This window comes from Mesoplodon densirostris, chromosome 12 (assembly GCF_025265405.1).
Source record: "Mesoplodon densirostris isolate mMesDen1 chromosome 12, mMesDen1 primary haplotype, whole genome shotgun sequence".
NCBI lineage: Eukaryota > Metazoa > Chordata > Mammalia > Artiodactyla > Ziphiidae > Mesoplodon > Mesoplodon densirostris.
The window spans coordinates 89,411,258-89,432,726 of record NC_082672.1 but is presented as its reverse complement, the minus strand read 5'-3'; positions in this window follow the sequence as shown (position 1 = coordinate 89,432,726).

Here is a 21,469-nt window from a genome sequence, read left to right as displayed (position 1 = left end):
TACGTTTAGCCCATGGGCTACTCTGAGCACAGGCAGGGGGATGGAAATAGTGGGGTGTGGGAAGAAAAGACATCACAGAGTAGAACCAGAGGAAGGGACAGGGGAGAAGTTGTGCAGGAAAGAAAGAAAAGAGGGCTGTGCAAGGGCAGCATGAGAGTGTGTCACCAACAGGGACCTCAGGTGCCACTGGGTCATTTTAGTGCTCCAGGCTGCCTGTTCCGGCATTGAACTGTCATGGGTCTAAATTTCCATTCTGCACAGCACTGTCACGTTCAAAAGAGTTATATTGTGAACGTAGGAGTCACAATAGCAATAGAATTGAAAGGGAAAGGAGAGCTAGGGCTTTGGGATTGATAGGAGCTCAGGAGAAATAGTCTAAAGTGCTTCAACCCTCGGCCCCTCTCTGCCTGGCCACCCCTATCCCAATAGTGCCATGGGGATTAGGCGGAAGAGAGAGAGAACTGCAGACCTCCAGCTACAAGTTGTCATTATTTATTGACCTATAATGTGGGAGGCACCGTGAAAGTCATTGGGACTTATTCAGAGATGAATAAGACATGTTCTCTGCCTTCGGGGGTTCCCAATCTGGCAGTAATAAAAGATCCGTCAACAACAGCACCCATTAGAAAGGTGAGAAGCATCATGATGTATATCTGAGCAAAGAACTATTAATTCTGCCTGAGGGGGTTGGAGAATTTCAGCTGTGAAAAATATTTAATAATACTCTACCTTAGGAGATATTTATTTTGATAGATTGTTAGGAAGATAAATAACTTGCTATTGAAAGAGGGATTCTAACCTCATATAGAATTGCAAAGTAGATACAGCCTGTAACACTTGGGTGTCTCTTCTCTTAAAAAATGTACAAAACATGTGCCCTGAATTTAATGAAGCAAGCCAAAGGACATGGATAAGTGTGCTGGTCAGTAAAAGATAAATTACTTTTTTCTACAAAAGGCGATCTGAAAGTTTGCTGATTTGAATTGAATTTCTTTAAAAAAAAAAAAAAAGAAAAAAAGAAAAAAAAGCCCTGTAACTCGAGTTGACCCTAGAATGCTTGTGTTTAAGATCAGTACTCTAGTGATTTCTAAAGGCAAGAACTCCATAATAATCTAATCTTATATATGTGAAGCTATCTAATCAGTTTAGTGCTGATGGGTATTAGTTTTTTGCTGGTCTAATTGCTCACTGGACCATCCTCTGGAATCAGAAGCACAGATAAAGGGAATCCATTCTTCTGTAAGAATGTGCTTATATTGCAGACCTATTACCCATTGTGGATTTTCATTAACTGGACTTTGCAGTGGGCGGTTCTACTTTATGTGCCCAGCGGTTGCTCTGTTGATCTTCTGGGGTGGGGGGTGGGTTGGCAGGCATTTCATGGCTTAGGGTTGCCTGAAACATTTGGAAGGAATGTTTAATTTTAGCACTGTTGCCTAGATCCATTCTATTACCTGCTATGAAGTCAGACCATCAGGCCCTAATGAGCTTACACTAATTAAAGGGCAAGGTTCAAGAGAACATGCTTCTTGTTTTACCAAAAACCTTTTATATGAAATAATGGCCCAGGGTATATAGGTAAACAGTCCAATAAATACTGTGTAATTTCAATTTATATGGTGAGAAATTGAAGTAGCCTTGTGGGAAGATAAACTTTAAAATGAGGTGATTGTGTAGACACCGTTTGCACTAGGTTCCATAAACGTGTCACTAAAAAGCTGTTGAAATAGGAGGGCTCAGTTTGGTCAAAACCCATTACAGATTTAATTGAGAGTGAGACATATATAAGAAATTGTGTGGGTTGGCAATATAAACATTACGGGAAGGTCAGAAAGCCTTCAAATCTGAGAAATTTGGATCGTTCAAGGACTGAAAAAAGAGATTTGAATCTATAGAGTAATTTGGGAGTCAACACCAGGTGATTTTTTTCATAACCCTTCCAATAAGAAAAGAAGAATTTTCTTCTGGGATTATGCTGTCAGATGGGATTAGTTTCTTTTTTTCTCTTTTTATATGATTACTTACTATTTATCAACTTTTATGCTTTTAAACTCTTCTCCACATGTGAGCAAATGTAACATATGTTCCTCTTGAGAAATAGAGTAAAATAAACCCCTATTCTCTTTCTTTTTTCTCTTCCTTGAATTTCTTTTCTTACCTGTAAAAAATTGAAATATAATTGACTTACAATATTATATTAGATTTAGGTGTTCAACATAGTGATTTGATATTTTATACATTATACAATGATCACCATGACAAGTCTAATTATCATGTTACCCTACAAAGTTATTACAATATTATTGACTATATTCCCTATGCTGTACATTATATACCCATGACTTATTTAATTTATTACTATAAATTTGTACCTTTTAATCTCTCTAAGCTATTTCAGTCATTCCCCCATCCCCTCAACCACCCCACTGGCAAACACCAGTTTCTTCTCTATATCTGTGAGTCTGTTTCTGTTTTGTTATGTTTGTTTATTTGGTATGTTTTGTAGATTCCACATGCAAGTGAAATTACATGGTATCTGTCTTTCTATGTCTGACTTATTTCACTTAGAATAATACCCTCTAGGTCCATCCATATTGTCACAAATGGCAAGATTTCATTATCTTTTATGGCTAAGTAATATTCATGTATGTACATATGTGATATGTGTCACATCTTCTTTATACATTATCTATCAATGGACACATAGGTTGCTTCCATATCTTGGCTATTGTAAATAATGCTGCAGTGAACATGGGGTGTATATATCTTTTAAAATTAGTATTTTTGTTTTCTTTGGTTAAGTACCCAGAAGTAGAACTGCTAGTTCCTGTAGTAGTTCTATTTTCATGAGGAGGCTCCATATTGTTTCCATAGTGGCTGCACCAATTCACGTCCCCACCAACAGTGCATGAGGGCTCCCTTTTCTCCACATCCTCACCAACATTTGTTATTTGTGTTCTTTTTGATGATAGCCATTCTGCAGGTGTGAGGTGATACCTCCTTGTGGTTTTGATTTGCATTTCCCTAATTATTTGTGATGTTGAACATCTTTTCATATGTATGTCATATGTATATCTTCTTTGGAAAAATGTCTATTCAGGTATTCTGCCCATTTTTTGGTCAGGTTGTTTGTTTTTCTGATGTTGTGTTGCATGAGTTCTTTGTATAGTTTGGATAGTAACCCTTTATTATATATATCATTTGCAAATATCTTCTCCCATTCAGTAGGGTGTCTTTTTGTTTTGTTGATAGTTTCCTTTGCAGTGCAAAAACATTTTAGTTTGATGTAGTCCCATTTGTTTATTTTTGCTTTTGTTTCCCTTGCTTATGGAGACAGATCCAAAAAAATATTTGTAAGATCAATGTCAAAGAGCATACTGCCTCTGTTTTCTTCTAGGAATTTTGTGGTTTCAGTTCTTAAACATAAGTCTTTATCCATTTTGAGTTTTGTTTTTGTTTTTGTTTTTTTTTTTTTTTTTGGTACGCGGGCCTCTCACTGCTGTGGCCTCTCCTGTTGTGGAGCACAGGCTCCGGACACGCAGGCTCAGTGGCCATGGCTCATGGGCCCAGCCGCTCCACGGCATGTGGGATCTTCCCAGACTGGGGCACGAACCTGTGTACCCTGCATCGGCAGGCGGACTCTCAACCACTGTGCCACCAGAGAAGCCCTGAAGTATATTTTTTGCACATGGTATGGAAAAAGAGTTCACTTTGATGCTTTTGCTCTCCAGTTTTCCAAACATCATTTATTGAAGAGGCTGTCTTTTCCTCATTGTATATTCTTGCCTGCTTTGTCATAAATTAATTGACCATAAAGTGTGGGTTTATCTCTGGGCTCTCTATTCTGTTCCTTTGATATATGTGTCTGTTTTGGTGCCAGTACCATACTGTTTTGATTACTTTAACTTAGTAGTATAGTTTGAAATCAGGAAAAATGATACCTCCAGCTTTGTTCTTTTTTCTCAAGATTGTTTTGGTTATTTGGTGTCTTTTCTGTTTTCACACAACTTTTAGAATCATTTGTTCTAGTTCTGTAGAATATGCCATTAGTACTTTGATAAGGCTTGCATTAAATCTATATATTGCCTTGGGCAGCATGGTCATTTTAAAAATATTAATTCTTCCAATCCATGAAAATAGTATATCTTTTCATTTGTTTGTGTCATCTCCAATTTCTTTCTTCAGTGTTTCTTAGTTTTATGAGTACAGCTCTTTTACCTCCTTGTTTAGATTGGTTCCTTAATATCTTATTCTTTTTGATGCAATTGTAAATAAGATTGTTTTCTTAAATTCTCTTTCTAATAGTTTATCAGTGCATAGAAATGCAACAGATTTCTGCATATTAATTTTGTATCCTGCAACTTTACTGAATTCATTTATTATTTATAATAGTTTTTTTGGTGGTGTCTTTAGGATTTTCTATTTTTAGTATCATTTCATCTGCAGACAATGATAGTTTTGCTTCTTCCTTTCCAGTTTGGATTCCTTTTATTTCTTTATCTTGTCTGATTGCTGTGGCTAGGACTTCCAATACTATGCTGAATAGAAGTGACAAGAGTGGGCATCTTTGTCTTGTTCTTGATCTTAGAGGAAATACTTTCTGCTTTTCACCATTGAGTAGGATGTTGACTGTAGGTTTGTAATAAAGCTTTATTATGTTGAAGTATCGTTCCCTCTATACCCACTTTGTGGAGAATGTTTATTAAAAATGTATCTTAAATTTTTTCAAAAGCATTTTCTGAATCTATTGAGATGATCATATTATCTTTATTCTTTAATTTGTTGATGTGGTGTAGCACATTGATTGATTTGCTGATATTGAACCATCCTTGCATCCCTGGGATAAATCCCAAGCATATTCAGTTTGTTAATATTTTGTTGAGGAATTTTTGCATCTAAGTTTGTGAGTGATATTGGCCTGTAATATTCTCTTCTTTTTTGGTGTCTTTGTCCTTGTTTTGGTATCAGGGTGATTCTGGCATTATAGACTGAGTTCAGAGGCATTCTTTCCCCTTCAATTTTTTGGAATAGTTTGAGAAGGATAGGTGTTAACTCTTCTTTAAACGTTTGGTAGACTTTATGTCTGAAGCTCTGTGTTCCTGGACTTTTGTGTGTTGGGAGCTTTTTTTTTTTTTTTTTTTTTTTAGCTGATTATTCAGTTTCATTACTGGTAATCAGTCTATTAATATTTTCTATTTTTCCGTGATTCAAACTTGTGAGACTGTATGTTTCTAGGAATTTATCCACATTTTTAAGGTTGTCTATTTTATTGGCATATAATTGTTTGTAATAATCACTTATGATCCTTTGTATTTCTATGTGTCAGTTGAAACTTCTCTCTCATTTCTGACTTCATTTATTTTGGGGCCTCTCTCTTTTTTCTTGATAAGTCTGTCTAAACATGTTTCAATTTTGTTTATATTTCAAAGAACCAGTTCTTACCTTCATTGACCTTTTCTATTGTTTTTTATTGTCTCTATTTTATTTATTTCTGCTCTGATATTTATTATTTCTATTTTTCTACCAACTTGGGCTTTTGTTTGTTCTTCTTTTTCTAGTTTCTTTATGTGTAGGTGAGATTTTTTACTTGAGATTTTTCTTGTTTCCTGAGGTAGGCTTGTATCACTATAAACTTCCCTCTTAGAACCATTTTTGCTGTGTGCCATTGATTTTGGAATGTTGTATTTCCAGTTTCATTTATCTCCAGGTGTTTTTTGGCTTCCTCCTTGATTTTTTCAGTGACACATTGGTTGTTGAGTAGCATATTGTTAGCCTCCACATGTTTGTGTTTTATGCAGTTTTTTAGAGTTGATTTCTTGTCTCATATTGTTGCTGGAAAAGACGTTTGCCATGATTTCAATCTTAAGTTTACCAAGACTTGTTTTGTGGCCTAGCATGTGATCTATCCTGGAGAACGTTTCTCTGCACTTGAATGTGTATTCTGCTTCAGTAGTTGTGGCACATGGGCTCAGTAGTTGTGGCTCGCAGGCTCTAGAACGCAGGCTTAGTAGCTGTGACGCATGGGCTTAGTTGCTCCATGGCATGTGAGATCTTCACAGACCAGGGCAGATTCTTAACCACTGTGCCACCAGGGAAGTCCAGGAGGTCTTTTTAATTTAGCAATCTTAGCCATTTGGGATATGTGTGAATTTTTTTTTTTATCATTTTTTCCTTTGTATTTTGGCTTTGCTATGTGGAATTTGTGTTTTGTATATTTTAAATCATCAGTCTTTTCTTTTATGACTTTTGGATTTTGTGTTAAACTTAGAAAATTATAAGTCATATAAAAATACTTCCCCCAGGTTTTTTTTTTTTTTTTTTGCGGTACACGGGCCTCTCACTGTTGTGGCCTCTCCCGTTGCAGAGCACAGGCTCCAGACACAAAGGCTCAGCGGCCATGGCTCACAGGCCTAGCCACTCCGCAGCATGTGGGATCTTCCCAGACCAGGACACGAACCTGTGTCCCGTGCATCGGCAGGTGGACTCTAAACCACTGCGCCACTAGGGAAGCCTGCACCAAGTATTTTTATGTTTAATTTTTTACTTTTAACATTTTTATCCATCTAGAAATGATCCTGGTTCAAGATGTGGATATGTTTTCCATATGGCTACCCATTTTCCCCAGCACCATTTCCCTTTCTCACATATTTAAATATCGCCTTTGTAACATCCTAAATCACCTAATGAATTTGGGTCTATATCTCAACTAATTGTTTTATCTGTTCATATGCCAGAGCACTGTTTTTAATAATTGAGACTTTATAATTTTATAAAAATCTAGTGATACTAGTTCCTACTTCATTTTCAGAGTTTTTTGCATATTCTTTTTTTTTTTTAAATACAGACTTTAGAATCCACTTGCTTATTTAAGGTATCAACTGGTATTCTTATTGGGATATTATTAAATATTTGATTAACTCAGGGAGTATCAACTTCCTTGTAATGTTGAGTCATCCTAAGACCATTTCCATTTATTCATATCTTCTTTTGTATTATTCAGTAGCATTTTAAACTTTTCTTCATAATGTTCTTGTACATTTCTTATTAATTTTATTCCTTGGTGATACAATATATAAAGTCATTTCTTCTATTATACCTTCTATCTGTTATATTTAACAATATAAGTTATTGATTACTACTGTGTTTATTTTTTTCACCTTGCTCCCTTACTGAATTATCTTACCGTTTGCAGTTAATTGGCTTGAATGTTCCAAATATACAGTCATATCATCTGCAAAAAAAAAAAAATTCACTTCCTCCTTTCCGATATTTTATACCTCTGACTCTTTATTCTTTGCATTTCTGTTGGCTAGTAACATTAGTGAAATGTTAAATAACAGAAATGATGACAGGCATCACTTCTTGTTCCTGCCTTTTGTGAAAATGCCTCCAGTGTTTCCCTATTAAGCATGTGGTTGGCTTTGGGGCCATGTTAAGATGGTATCTGTCTTTTTCTATTTTACTGAGTGTTATTCTTTCAAGAATGGTTATTAAATTCTTTTCATATAATTTCCATAATAAATCTCATGAGGTTATGTTATATTATTCTTGTAACATGCTGCCAGATTTTATTTGCAAATATTTTATTTATGATTTTTTGCACTAATATTTATAAATGGGATTTGTCTCCAGTATTCGTTTTTTATGCTCTTTTGTCAGTATAGCTATGAATGTTAAGCTTGCTTCACAAAAATAGTTTAAATACGTCTGTCAATACCTATAATTTGAGCTGCTTAAAATCACTGAGATTTGTTAGAATTATCCTGTGAATAAACTGGGCTTAGTTCTGTTGTTGTTGTTTGAAGCTCTTTATCACTTTAGATTTTTATTTCTTTTGTGGTCAGCTTTTACAAATGGCCTTTCCTAGAAAGTTATCTATCTAGATATCTAGTGGGAAGCAGCTGCATAGCACAGGGAGATCAGCTCGGTGCTTTGTGACCACCTGGAGGGGTGGGATAGGGAGGGTGGGAGGGAGACGTAAAAGGGAGGGGATATGGGAACATATGTATATGTATAACTGATTAAATTTGTTATAAAGCAAAAAATTAAAAAAAAATGGGCAGAAGACCTAAATAGACATTTCTCCAAAGAAAACATACAGATGGCCAAAAGGCACATGAAAAGATGCTCAACATCACTAATTATTACAGAAATGCAAATCAAAACTACAATGAGGTGTCACACCAGTCAGAATAGCCATCATCAAAAAATCTACAAACAATAAATGCTGGAGAGAGTGTGGAGAAAAGGGAACCCTCTTGTACTGTTGGTGGGAATGTAATTGATAGAGCCACTAAGGAGAACAGGTTGGAGGTTCCTTAAAAAACTAAAAATAGAATTACCATATGACCCAGCAATCCCATTACTGGGCACATACCCTGAGAAAACCATAATTTCAAAAGGACACATGTACCCCAACGTTCATTGCAGCACTATTTTCAATAGCCAGGACATGGAAACTACCTAAATGTCCATCAACAGGTGAATGCATAAAGAAGATGTGGTACATATATACAATGGAATATTACTCAGCCTTAAAAAGGAACAAAATTGGGTTATTTGTAGAGACATGGATGGACCTAGAGTCTGTCATACAGAGTGAAATAAGTCAGAAAGAGAATAAATATCATATATAAACATGTCTATGTGGAATCTAGGAAAATGGTATAGATGAACCTACTTCCAGGACAGGAATAGAGACACAGATGTAGAGAACGGACATGTAGACATGGTGGGGCGGGGAGAAGGGGAGGGTGGGATAACTTGGGAGGTTAGGATTGACATATATACACTACCATGTGTAACATAGATAGCTAGTGGGACCTGCTATAAAGCACAGGAAGCGCAGCTCTGTGCTCTGTGATGACCTAGATGGGTGGGAATGAGGGGTGGGGTGGGAGGGAGGTACAAGAGAGAGGGTATATATGTATACATATAGCTGATTCGCTTCATTGTATAGCAGAAACTAACACAACATTGTAAAGCAATTATACTCCAATAAAATAAATATTTCAAATAGTCATTTAAAAAACAGAACAAAACAAAACAAAACAAATGGCCTTTCCTAGAAAGTTATCTATTTCATACAGGTTTTAAAATTTATTTTCATAGAATTCACCAAATTCTATGCAAATTAGTCTCTTGTGATTCTTTAATTTCTTATGTTTACATTTCCACTTAATCATCTTTTTTAAGGTTGGATGCTTGTGTCATTTGTCTTTATTCTTTATTATTCAAATAGACATTTAAGGTATGAATTTTTCTCTTAGCACTGTGTTGACTATATCTCATTTATCTTGATATGGTGCATTATTATAACCACTGTTTTCTAGAAATTTGGAAATTTTGCTTTTTAGTTCCTATTTTACTCAAGCATTGTTTAACGGAAAGTTTTACTATCTCTAGAGAGAATTTTCATTTTAATGGCATTGTGATTTCTACTTTTTGGATTTACAAGTTTATTTTGGGAGTCCAATATGTTGTTAATCTTTGTGAATGTTTATGTTTATATGAAATGAAGGTATTGCCTCAATTTTCAGGGTGCAGAATTTTATATTTACCAGTCAGATCTCTGTTGTTAATTTTTATTTTATTGTTCTATGACTTTACATATTTTTCCTCTATACTATTTGTCAATGGACTGAGAAAAGTAACTTCAGATCTCTTACTTTAATGTGTTTCTAGGTATCTCTCATCTCCTATAATTTCTGCTCTAGTTATAATGCTGCTATGCTATTTGGTGCAGAAATATTTTAGCAGTTGTATCTTCAGTGTAAATTTTACATTTTGTCATCATAAATAGGTTTCTTTGTCTTGTTTAATGCTTTTTTGCTTTGGATTCCATGCTGCCTGCTGTGAAACCTTTAAGCCTCACTTTCTTTTTGTTTTTGCCTTTTATAATGCTGCCTATCCCTTTATTTTCACTTTATAAATCACCTTACTTTAGTTTTCATATATATATGTAGAATTGGGTTTTTATGTGTGATTCAATTTTTGTCTTTTAATTGGTGTGGGCCATTTAGATATATTGATATGACAGCTGTGCTTGATCTTGATTCTGCTGTATTCATGCAACATTTTCGATTTTAAAGAGTCCTTCACTTTGTGGTCTTTTTTCATTGTTTGCCTATGTGTAATTTTTCTGATATTAAGAAGATTGCATTTTTGTTCTAATTACATTTTCATTATGTTTTTATGTAACACCTTTAATTCCTCCATGTTTTTAGACTATACTTATTAGTTTCCTAGTATATGCAACACTGAAATTAACATGTTCTCTGTTCCTTCTCCTGCTCCTCTTTTACTTTATCAATTTATTTCAATCAATAAGATTAGCTTTCTTAGTGTTTCCCTTTGTACTTGTAAGTATGTTGAAACTTATATTACTTGACTTTGTTGCCTTTGAGATCCTTTCATTTCCAGGTATTCAGTATTAAAGGTGAGGTAATCAAAAAACTTTCTTATCGCCTTCCTTCACAATTCTCTCCAAATTTTTGTTAGTGGTACCATGTTGAAATATTTTTTCTTTGGTTTACAGTGAAATACATTCAATGTTCACCATCATTTCTCTTGCTATACTTTCCCAGCTGTAATTTGGTTGGATGGAACTTGTCATCCAGCAGTTTCTCAGAGAGGGATCATGGCAATATTCCCTGAATTTTCTCATATTTTTAAGTGGTTTGACTGAAGCTTTTATAAAACTCCGAGGATAGCTTGATTGAATATAAATTCCTAAGCTCACAATTCTTTCTTTGAAAATCTTAGGAAATGATTTACTTGTTTTTGGCATTAGATTCTATAGAGAAATCTGAGATCAGCCTTGTTTTTTCCTCTCTTCATATATTCCTGGGGGTTTTTTGCCTGGCTGCCCCCCAAATTTTTTGCTTGTTTTTGAACTTTAATAACTTTTGTAGTATATGTCTCAATTTTTTAAAGAGTTTTTTGATGTGGACCATTTTTTAAAGTTTTTATTGAATTTGTTACAATATTGCTTGTGTTTTTTGGCACAAGGCATGTGGGATCTTAGCTCCCCCAACCTGGGACTGAACCTGTACCCCCTGCACTGGAAGGCAAAGTCTTAACTACTGGACTGCCAGGGAAGTCCCTGGATATGTCTCAATTTTCATCATTTTGGGTTAATTATTCCTGGGTCAGTGTGTGCCCTTTACTCTAAAAGAAAAACTCATGAGATTAGATGTGTCATATTTGCTATAAAACATATTATTTAAAATGTAAGTAGCATTATACCAATGTATAAAAAATGCTTACATTTTCCACTAGCACTAAAATATTCATTCACAGTTATCTTGCACTTGTTAGTCTATTCAAATAATGGATAAATGTTCATAGGTCTAGTCTATCCAATTCAACAAAAATTTGAATACCATCTATGATAATAACAGGCGATATGACTCATTTGAGATCCTTCTCTGCTTTATTTTATCTCATCCTCAAAACAACCCTATGTGTAAATTCTGCTATTATCCCTGTTTTGTAGAGGAGGAAACTGACACTTAGAAAGACAGGTAACCTGCCTACATTAGAAAAAGCTGGGGCCAGGATTTAAACCTAAGCCATCTGACTTTACAGTCAGAGCTCATTTTATCACTAGATCACCCAATTATCTAGCTATTTAGATGCTTCACTTGATGCTGAGCTATTATTTGATCTATCATTGTATCCCACTTATGCAAACTATGAGCTTGAAGGTTTTTGAGCTTTAGATCCTTCAATTAGTCAGTTCTTAACTGGAGGTGATTTTACTTTCCAGGGGACATATGGTAACGTCTGAAAGGTTTTTGGTTTTTTAAGTGGGGTGAGAGGTAATGCTATTGTCTGGGTAAAGACCAGGGATGCTGTTGAACATTCTACAATGCACAGAACAGCCCTTACAACAAAGAATTATCCAGCCCAAAATGTCAACAGTGCTGCTGTTGAGAAAATCTTAAGCTTTTAAAAAATTGCTTCTTTTTCTTTCCCTGATATAATTTTATAGCAATAAATATTTCAGTAATAGTTGTCTCATCATTGAATTAAAGGGAGACTGCAAAAGAAAAAAAAAAAAGGAGGCTGCTCATTAAGGAACTTCATCCCCATTACTGATGAAGAGCTCTAAATTAATTATTTCCTGATTGCATGGTACAGTATTTTTGAAAATTAGTAAAACTTGTTCATTTTTCTTTGGAGGTGGAGAAAAGGGCCATTGGAATAATGAAGTTGGGCAGAACTGACAGACTTCTATTTAAAAGACCATTTTATTAATTAGTCTTTCTCTTCAGGGGATGAGATCAACACTGATTGAAATTTGCTCAAGATCATTTCCTTAGGAAAAGCATACCTTTCAATTTCATCTTAAACGTCAGAGCAAATAGAACAATGTACCCCACAGTTATAATAAAGCCTGGCCCCCTCAAAGACAAAACCTGGCTGCCAAAATGAAAATTTAAGGATTGCTGACTGGATCCTTTTCTTTCTTCCTTTTTTTGTTCCTGTAATTCACATGTATCCAAAGCAAGAACTTCTATTAAGTGCCTGTGGAGAAGGGTGTGGAGGTGTGTCACAGTACTCTAAGCCCAATATCTTTTTCTTTTTTTCATATTCTTTTCCATTATGGTTTATTACAGAACATTGAATATAGTTCCCTGTGCTCTACAGTAGGACTTTGTTTATCCATCCTATAGATAATAGTTTGCATCTGCTCACCCCAAACTCCCAATCCATCCCTCTCCCCAACCTTGGCAACCACAAGTCTGTTCTCTATGTCTGTGAGTCTGTTTCCATTTCATAACTAAGTTCATTTGTGTCATATTGTAGATTCCACTTGTAAGTGACATCATATGGTATTTGTCTTTTTCTGGCTTACTTCACTTAGTATGATAATTTCTAGGTCCATCCATGTTGCTGCCAAAGGCATTATTTCATTTTTTTTTAATGGCTAAGTCGTATTCCACTGTACATATATACCACATCTTTATCTGTTCCTCTGTTGATGGTGATTTAGTTTGTTTCCATGTCTTGGCTATTGTAAATAGTGCTGCCATGAACATAGGGTTGCATGTATCTTTTCAAATTATAGTTTTTTTTTCCAGATATATGCCCAGGAGTAGGATTGCTCAATCATATGGCAGCTCTGTTTTTAGTTTTTTGAGGAACTTCCATATTGTTTTTCCATAGTGGCTGCACCAATCTACATTCCCACCAACAGTGTGGGAGGTTTCCCTTTTCTCCACACCCACTCCAGCATTTGTTATTTGTAGACTTTTTAATGATGGCCATTCTGACTGGTGTGAGGTGATATTTCATTGTAGTTTTTATTTGCATTTCTCTAATAATTAGCGATACTGAGCATCTTTGCATGTGCCTATTGGTCATCTGTATGTCTTCTTTGGAGAAATGTCTATTTAGGTCTTCTTCCCATTTTTTGATTGGGCTGTTTGTTTTATTGTTATTAAGTTGTATGACCTATTTGTATATTTTGTAAATTAAGCCCTTGTCACTTCGTTTGTAAATATTTTCTCCCAGTCTGTAGGTTGGCTTTTCTTTTTGTTTATGCTTTCTTTGCTGTTCAAAAGCTTATAAGTTTGAGCTTCCCTGGTGGCACAGTGGTTGAGAGTCTGCCTGCCGATGCAGGGGACACAGGTTGTGCCCCAGTCCGGGAAGATCCCACATGCCACGGAGCGGCTGGGCCCATGAGCCATGGCCGCTGAGCCTGCACGTCCGGAGCCTGTGCTCCGCAATGGGAGAGGCCACAACAGCGAGAGGCCCGCGTACTGCAAAAAAAAAAAAAAAAAAAAAAAAAAAAGCTTATAAGTTTGATTAGATCCCATTTGTTTACTTTTGCTTTTATTTCTATTGGGAGACTGACCTAAGAAAACATTGGTACAGGTTATGTCAGAGAATGTTTTGCCTATGTTCTCTTCTAGGAGTTTTATTATGCCATGTTTTATATTTAAGTCTTCCATTTTGAGTTTATTTTTGTGTATGGTGTGAGGGTGTGTTCTAACTTCATTGATTTACATGCAAGCCCAGTATTTTTTAAAAAGTGAATTATAGGTATAACCAACTGGGAAGTTCATTTTATTTGGCACCAGTTTTCAAAACTTTCTGTTTGCAATTCCCCTATCATACAATACCAGCAGCTACCAGTCAAATATTTGGGAAGTTTTAAAAACATTTCTGGGAAATGATTCCTGTTGTAGGCTTTCATGAGCTTACAGAATAATTTTTTTTTAATTGGTGATATATCTTTCTTATCTTAATGAGCGCTCTTAGTATTGGGAGGAAACTGATTTAGGAAGGATAAATTATGCATTTTAGAACAAAAATAAGTAGCATAACTATGGTATTTATCTGTATGAATTCCTCCTAGAGTGGGTAAATGCTTTTCATAAGAAGTTCTCCAGCTAAAGGTTCCCATTAGTAGCGGTTTGGTTGTTGTCTTTCTTTAAAAAGTAGTCCCGGAAAGGTTTCATGGCACCAGCATTCTTTCTGCGTTTCTCCTCCACCCACATTCAAAGGCATCCTTAGAACATCTGGAGGACAGTATGACAGATAGCACAGTCCTTCTGGTACCTGCTGTTCCATGTGTCTCTCGATGTCTTCTTAATTAAGATGCAAAGTAAAAGTGACAGAGCTGTTGCTGGTGAACAGGCAGCAGCTGGCACCTCCATGAGACGGGACAGGCTTAGCTCTGGGGGTAGAGGATCATAATTCATCTGTCCTTACAGACAGGAACACTTTAAAAATGGAATGTTGGGAGGCTCTTTGCCAGTCAGATGTAGCTTCCTTGCTGCATTTCACCGTTTTGTTTAATGAGAATAAATGGGGCGATTGGGGTTCTACCAGGTCTCTAACTTCTGAAGCACTCAGAGTGGAGTTCAGGGGAGCTGAGTTTCCTTAGGAGACAGTGGAGAAAATTGAGATATTTCTTTGGGAAAGATAGCCTGAATATAGTGGAATAAAATCTCTTCAGGTCAGTGTAGAAGTTCTCGGTGATGGAGTTGATTGCACATTTTAACTAATTAGAATTTTTAAACATGTGAAGGGCAGAAAAATAGACAAGATACTTGAGTTATGGCCCCAGAAGTCTGTTAGTAAATTACAGAATAAGATCATACAAGTCTATAGGCTGGAAACTTACATCTTCCCTCTTATTTGTGAGAAAGCTGCAATAGACAAAGAAAATGGGATATTTGTGCTATATTCATGAAACTCGAATACATCCAACCAAACTGTGAAAAATCAATGTTGTCAATTGGTAAAAACTCATCAAATTGTATACTTTTCTGTATATAAATTTAATAAAACCTTTGAAAAATTCACTTAACTGTTTCATTCTCAGAATACCAAGTGAACAGAGTGACTTTTGCTTCCTTTTAATTCACCAAAATTTTTTATAAAAATGACTTATTTACCATCAAAGTGTGCTATTTTGATACTGGATAGAACACAGCTTTGATGTCCCACTATTTTACCACTTATTAGCCATATATGAGTTTGGGCAAGATCTATAATCTTTCTAAAGTCGACTTTCTCCATCTGTAAAATGAGGCTAATAACATTTGCCTTGTAGGATTGTCTGAGGATTAGAGATCTCCAGCTCTCAGCATTGCATGTGGCACATGGTAAACCCACCATAATTGGTAGCTAGTAAAATGATTATAATGATGATTGATGGTGATGATAATGTAGCCTGTAGTCCTGCAGGAAATAGAAACAAAACAAGTTTAGTACAGCAGAAAAACACATTCGTGTAGTTGCTCAGAAGATATATATTGAATACTTATCTCTTGTAAATCATTGTAGTAGCAATTTGGGGAAATAGTAAAGATAATCAGAACTAGCTTATTCTGGCTGGGTGGGGTCACAGATTAATTGTATTGTCCGGGACCTGGTATCTGATGTTCTCAGGCTGTATTCTAGACATTGGTGGTCTGCTCATTATGGGATGGCCAAGACCATTCTGCGTGGACCCAAGCTCCTTACGCTGTCCAATACTGAGAGCGATGGTACTCTGTCTTGAGCTTGTGACTAAGCCTTTGTCAATGTCTTTCACAGGCCTGGGGTCGCAGGGCCAGGGAGAGAGCCCTGGAATCACGGCTCTGCTGACCCCCAGATTTCAGACACTCCCTGCTGCCTGGGCTCTGCTGTTGATCCCCACACCCCAGTTGATGGGACCACGTTCCATATCAGGACTGCAAAAGGGTACCCATCCCTCAGGCTCCTTTATACACGTCCATTAGGTGGTGGGTTATTTCCCTTTGGGCCCAGTTCTAGTCTGGTCAATTACTCCAGCCTCCATTTCTGCCCCAATTAAAATACTCCATCTTTCCTATGTGTCCTTGAGCCTCTCAGAAATTTGGTACTCACCTTTCAAGACCCAGAACAAACATTATCTCCTGATGAGATTCTGTCTGGCCATTCCAGGCCAAGTTTGATTTTTTTTTTTTTTTTAATGCCCAGAATACTTAGTTCATACTTCTGTAGCCTTCATCACATGGTATGATTTACTGGTGCCTATGTAAAGATGGTTAGTTTCTGGAAGGCAGGAAATGTCTACTTTATCTCCATAAATGTCTACTTTATCTCTTGACCAGAGATTAGCACATGTTGACGGATTTATAAAAGCTTATTAAACGGCATCAGTTTAAGGACCTTATCATTTGGCTTTTAAGACTTACATATAATTATTACATTCAATATTAGGAAAATAGAATAAAAGTTGCCTACATTTGGTTTTGGAACCTATGGGGCCAAAGGGAGGACAGGAGGACCCGGGGGTGCTTGTAACTGATGTGGATGTGGACAGTGTCCCGGGAGTTTATCAGTGAAGCTGTATAGCAGTAGGTTCTCTCTGCTCAACTCCCAGATGGAACTTCTGCTTCTCTCTAAAACTGTTGCTTTCCCTTTGCATCAATGGAGGAGGCAATTCAGTGTTTCAAAACCAAATCCTGTTTCAAAGTTCTGTCTTTGTGCTGTGTCAGGTTTAGGACAAGGGGGGAGATGCTTCCTTTACTGACTATCCATCATCCTACGAGGACACGACAAATTTCTTGGCCACCTTCTATACCAGACCTGTGCATCTGTTGGGCTCAGCCTCTGTTTACACCCTGATTTCCTTTACCCTCTTCTATTTAAAGTCATTCCAATGGTACTCTCATGATATCCATATTTTCATAGCTCCACCTCAGGCGTTTTACCATAAGGGGACTGAACCCCCATCCATGTAAGGAAACAGGCTATGGGGAGAGAGTGGATTGGGAGTTGATAGAAATCTACTCCTACTTCTCTTTTTTTTTTTTTTTTTTTTTGCGGTACACGGGCCTCTCACTGCTGTGGCCTCTCCCGTTGCGGAGCACAGGCTCCGGACGCGCAGGCTCAGCGGCCATGGCTCACGGTCCCAGCCGCTCCACGGCATGTGGGATCTTCCCGGACTGGGACACGAAGCCGTGTCCCCCTCATCAACAGGCGGACTCTCAACCACTGCACCACCAGGGAAGCCCTACTCCTACTTCTTTAATGTGTAACCTTAAGTAAGTCTCTTAATCTCTTGGAGCCTCAGTTTTCCATTTATAGTAGAAACAACCAAATATATTTCATAGTGTCTAAAGAGAAAACAGGTAAAATGGCTGGGACAACAGCTAGAACACAGGAGCTATTCAGTAAGTAGTAGAAGTTGTAATCACCAGTGTTGTCATTATAATTATTGTGCTTCTGGTTCTTTGCTCCACCACTATGCACATAGTTTCAAGCCAGTTATTTTCTTTTCTAAATTTTATTGGACCTCTCACTCTCTCTCCATTTCCATAGCTCTAGTTGCCCACAAAAGATGGATGTTCCAGTTATCCTAAAACCTAACATGCAAATGATTCATTATCTGCCCCCCCCAAAAACAGTCACTTCAGCCCAGTTTCCTCATTGCTGTCAAGAGCACCAACATTCTTCTCGTCCCCACTTCAGAGGACATAGAGACATCTCTCCTGTTTTTCTACCTACATGCAGCTCTGCACATCTTTTTTCTTACAGATTTGTCCCTTTATACTACTACCATCAAGTCCTAGCAGTTACTGTCTTAGATTTTACATGGTTTCAACAGCCTGAAATACCAGGCTTTCCATCTCAGTCTTCTCTTCTAATGCATCCTGTGCAGTGCTGCTCACATCTTTCTCATTGAAGACTGATTTCATCACGTCACTGGATAACTCAAGAATCTTGAAAACTCTTCACTCTGTAATGCAAAGATCTTGACTTTTTGGCCTTATCTTCATTTCTAAGTAGTAACAAAAATCATTTACTTGCAATTTATCACACACAAGTTAGTATTTTCAAAGAAGACCATTATTCAACTCTAAGAGGGTAGGGGGAAGAAGCTTTTCTTTTTTTTTTTTTTTCAATTTTAGAAAAATCATTATCTTACCTATTGATACAACTTGTAGGATCTGAGCCTTGAATTTCTTTCCTTCACTTCATCCCTGAAGTGGGCATGGCCTCCAGGCTGGTAGAATTCTCTATCCCTCTCAGAACCTATGTGTTTTTCTCCCTTGACATGGTCCTAGGGTCATCATCTCCTCAGATACAGAGCTGGGCTTCAGTGCCGCTCTGGCCAGTGGCTTCCTCTCTTGGACCCGGTCAGTCAGGCGGTGTTGACCTCCTGTATGAAGACTGTACCGACCAGGACAGCCCACGTGTCACCAACTGTGATGGGCTGGCACGGTGAGCCCAGCCTGTCAGAACTTGTCCCCTCCACTTTCCTATTCCACCAAGGCCATGCTTTGTAAGGGCCACCCCACTCTTTCTTGCTTCTAGTCTGAGTGCTGTCTCTGGTTAGACAATTTGCTAAACAGAGGTGATAGACAAACCCTGGTCCCTGTAAATAATCATTCTCTTCTAGGCTCTGTTCCAGTGCCATCGCCTGAAATCTCTAATGGGCCGTCCCTGAGAAATTGATCTTAAATCATTCTGGCTCTTATAAGCTATGCCAATAACCCCGAGGAGCGCCTTTCCTCTCAGTTTCAAAAAGCGATGACATCGCTGTTCAATTCTTACTTGACCCTAGTTCAGCTGGCAATTTACTTCTTAGCAACAGGTTAAGGATGAGCTTTACCCCGCCCAGCGTGATTCCTCTTTGCTTTCGCGGCTTGAGCCGGAGCCCTCATTCCTATAACCCGCTGAGCCTTGTCCTGCTCCGGTTCCTGCAGCCACTGTGGGTCTCAGCTGCAGGTCTTCAGCGACAATTACTGAGAAAGACAAATACATTTCTCCAAAAAGAAAACAGTTCGCCAAAATCTGCCCTGACACGGTCACCAGGGTAGTAGATTCCCACAGCGCTGCTGCTGCTGAGTGTCTCCATTCAGAATGGCTCAGGTGTCCAGGGATCGATCGGGCAGGGCTCCCACATGGAGCTGCCATTCATTTTGTTTTCAATACTTAAAAGAAGCAATTGCTCTCGTCCGCACAGCCACCCCTCCAGAGAACAAGTCTGAACCATGCTGACGTCTCCCTTCGGTTGAAATTAACAGTGATCATTTAATCCCGTTTTAATGTTATTTTCTCCTTTCAAGGATGTGCCATTTGTAACATGAATCAGGGCCTCCAGTGTCTCAGCTTCCAGAATTCAGGTTAAGGCTCCGCTGAGCGATGCTGAGTCACAAGCTGTGCCTTCCCCCCTACACACTTTGCCCTTTCTCTCTGACACCTGCTTTCCCTCTTTGGCCTGTTTTCATTATTCCTACAGGAGCTCAGCAAATCTGTTTTTCATTTCCTGCACTCTCCAGTTTTCTCATTTCTTCTTCCTGCTATAGTAGATTTTGTTTCTTCTCTAATTCCCTCGGCCAAGTATTGAATATATAGACCTCACTTCCTTCAAACGTGGCTTGAAGCTGATCTCTCCCAGGAGGAGAATAGCCACAGCTAAGAGTCCTGCGGTGACGGATGTGCAGTTCACAAAGCACTTTCATGATGTTATCACATGAACCTCATCTAGCTCATTTCAGTCTTCTCCCTGGTGATTCCCCAGAATCTAAACCCTCAGCCCTGCTGTTACTTGAATGTAGAGGTATTATTTTATGGGTTCTCTGCTATTCATTTCTGTGTGTAACCTCAGTCTCCCACAGAAATAGTAAGCTTCTGGAGAACAGTATTTATTTAATTTATTTTGGAAATGCTAACATTTTCCACTCAATTAGTATCTTTATTTCATGGGTGCAGTGAAGGGAGGTCTAAACAGGCAATGAAGAGGCAGTGACTGCAGGAGGAAGGTGTGTGACACAGGGTCTGTGCATCAGTCAGGAGAAAGGCGTGGAACTGGCCTCAGCGATGGTAGCCCTGAGCCTCCACCCCTACCTCCACCGCTGGCTGAAGCCTCATCTTGTGGAGCCATATTGCAGCCTGAGGAGAAAGGGAAGATCAGTCACACTTATCCTGTCTTTATTGAAAATCTTGGTATTTTGTTCATCGTAGATTTTTTGCATAAATTATGATTTTTAAAACACTACATTGAAGTATTATCTATCTTGATTACTGTGTGTTTTGGCACCTTACCTGCGTCACCCTAGTCCCAGTCTTATGCCGAAGCCCCATTATCAAACTCAGGAGACTTTTGCTTGTGAGTTTCTGTGTCTGCTAAAAGGATAGGGATGCACGGACTTAGAGTAGCAGCTGTGAAACTTTAGGAAGCATCACACTCACCTGGAGGGAAAACACAGATTGCTGGACCCTGCCCCCTGAGTTAGCAGGTCTGGGTGGACCTGAGAATTTGCATTTCTAACAAGTCCCAGGGGAAGCTGCTGGGGGGAACCACACCTTAGGAATCACTGATGTGAGATTCCTCTGTTTGAGATTGCTCATCCCGGGGGGGTTGGACATTCAAGGTGGGTTCCCTTTATTTAATCTTTGAATATCTTTTTTTCCTTTTCTTTTCTTTTTTCTTTTTTTCCCCCTTTCCTTCCCTTCTCTTCTTTACTATTCTCTTCCCCTCCCTCCCCTCCCCTTCCCTTTCCTTCCCATGTGTGTATGTGTGAAAAAGAAGCAGTAATAACATTGGGTAATGAACCCAATTACATCTAATCCTATTTAAGTAAGACAGTTCCCAACTTTTAGTTTTTTTACAAAGACTGTTTTGCTTTTTTCAGGAAAAAAATTGTGTTAACTCTCTGAAAGAACTCTATTTTTCAAGTGTACGAGCTGATATGTTTTTACAGATTAACAGACTATTTTTAGAGCAGTTTTAGGTTTACAGAAAAATTGAGCAGAAAGTACAGAATTTCCATATATTACTCTCCACCCCCCCAAATACATAATTTCTCCTAATAACATCTTGCTTTAGTTTGGTACATTTGTTACAATTGATGATTTAATATTAATATTGATACATTATTATTGACTAAAGTCCATAGTTTACATTAGGTGTCCCTCTTTGTACATTCAGTGGGTTTGTTGCAGGAAGGAGGACCCCTTTCAGGGCCCTTGTCTA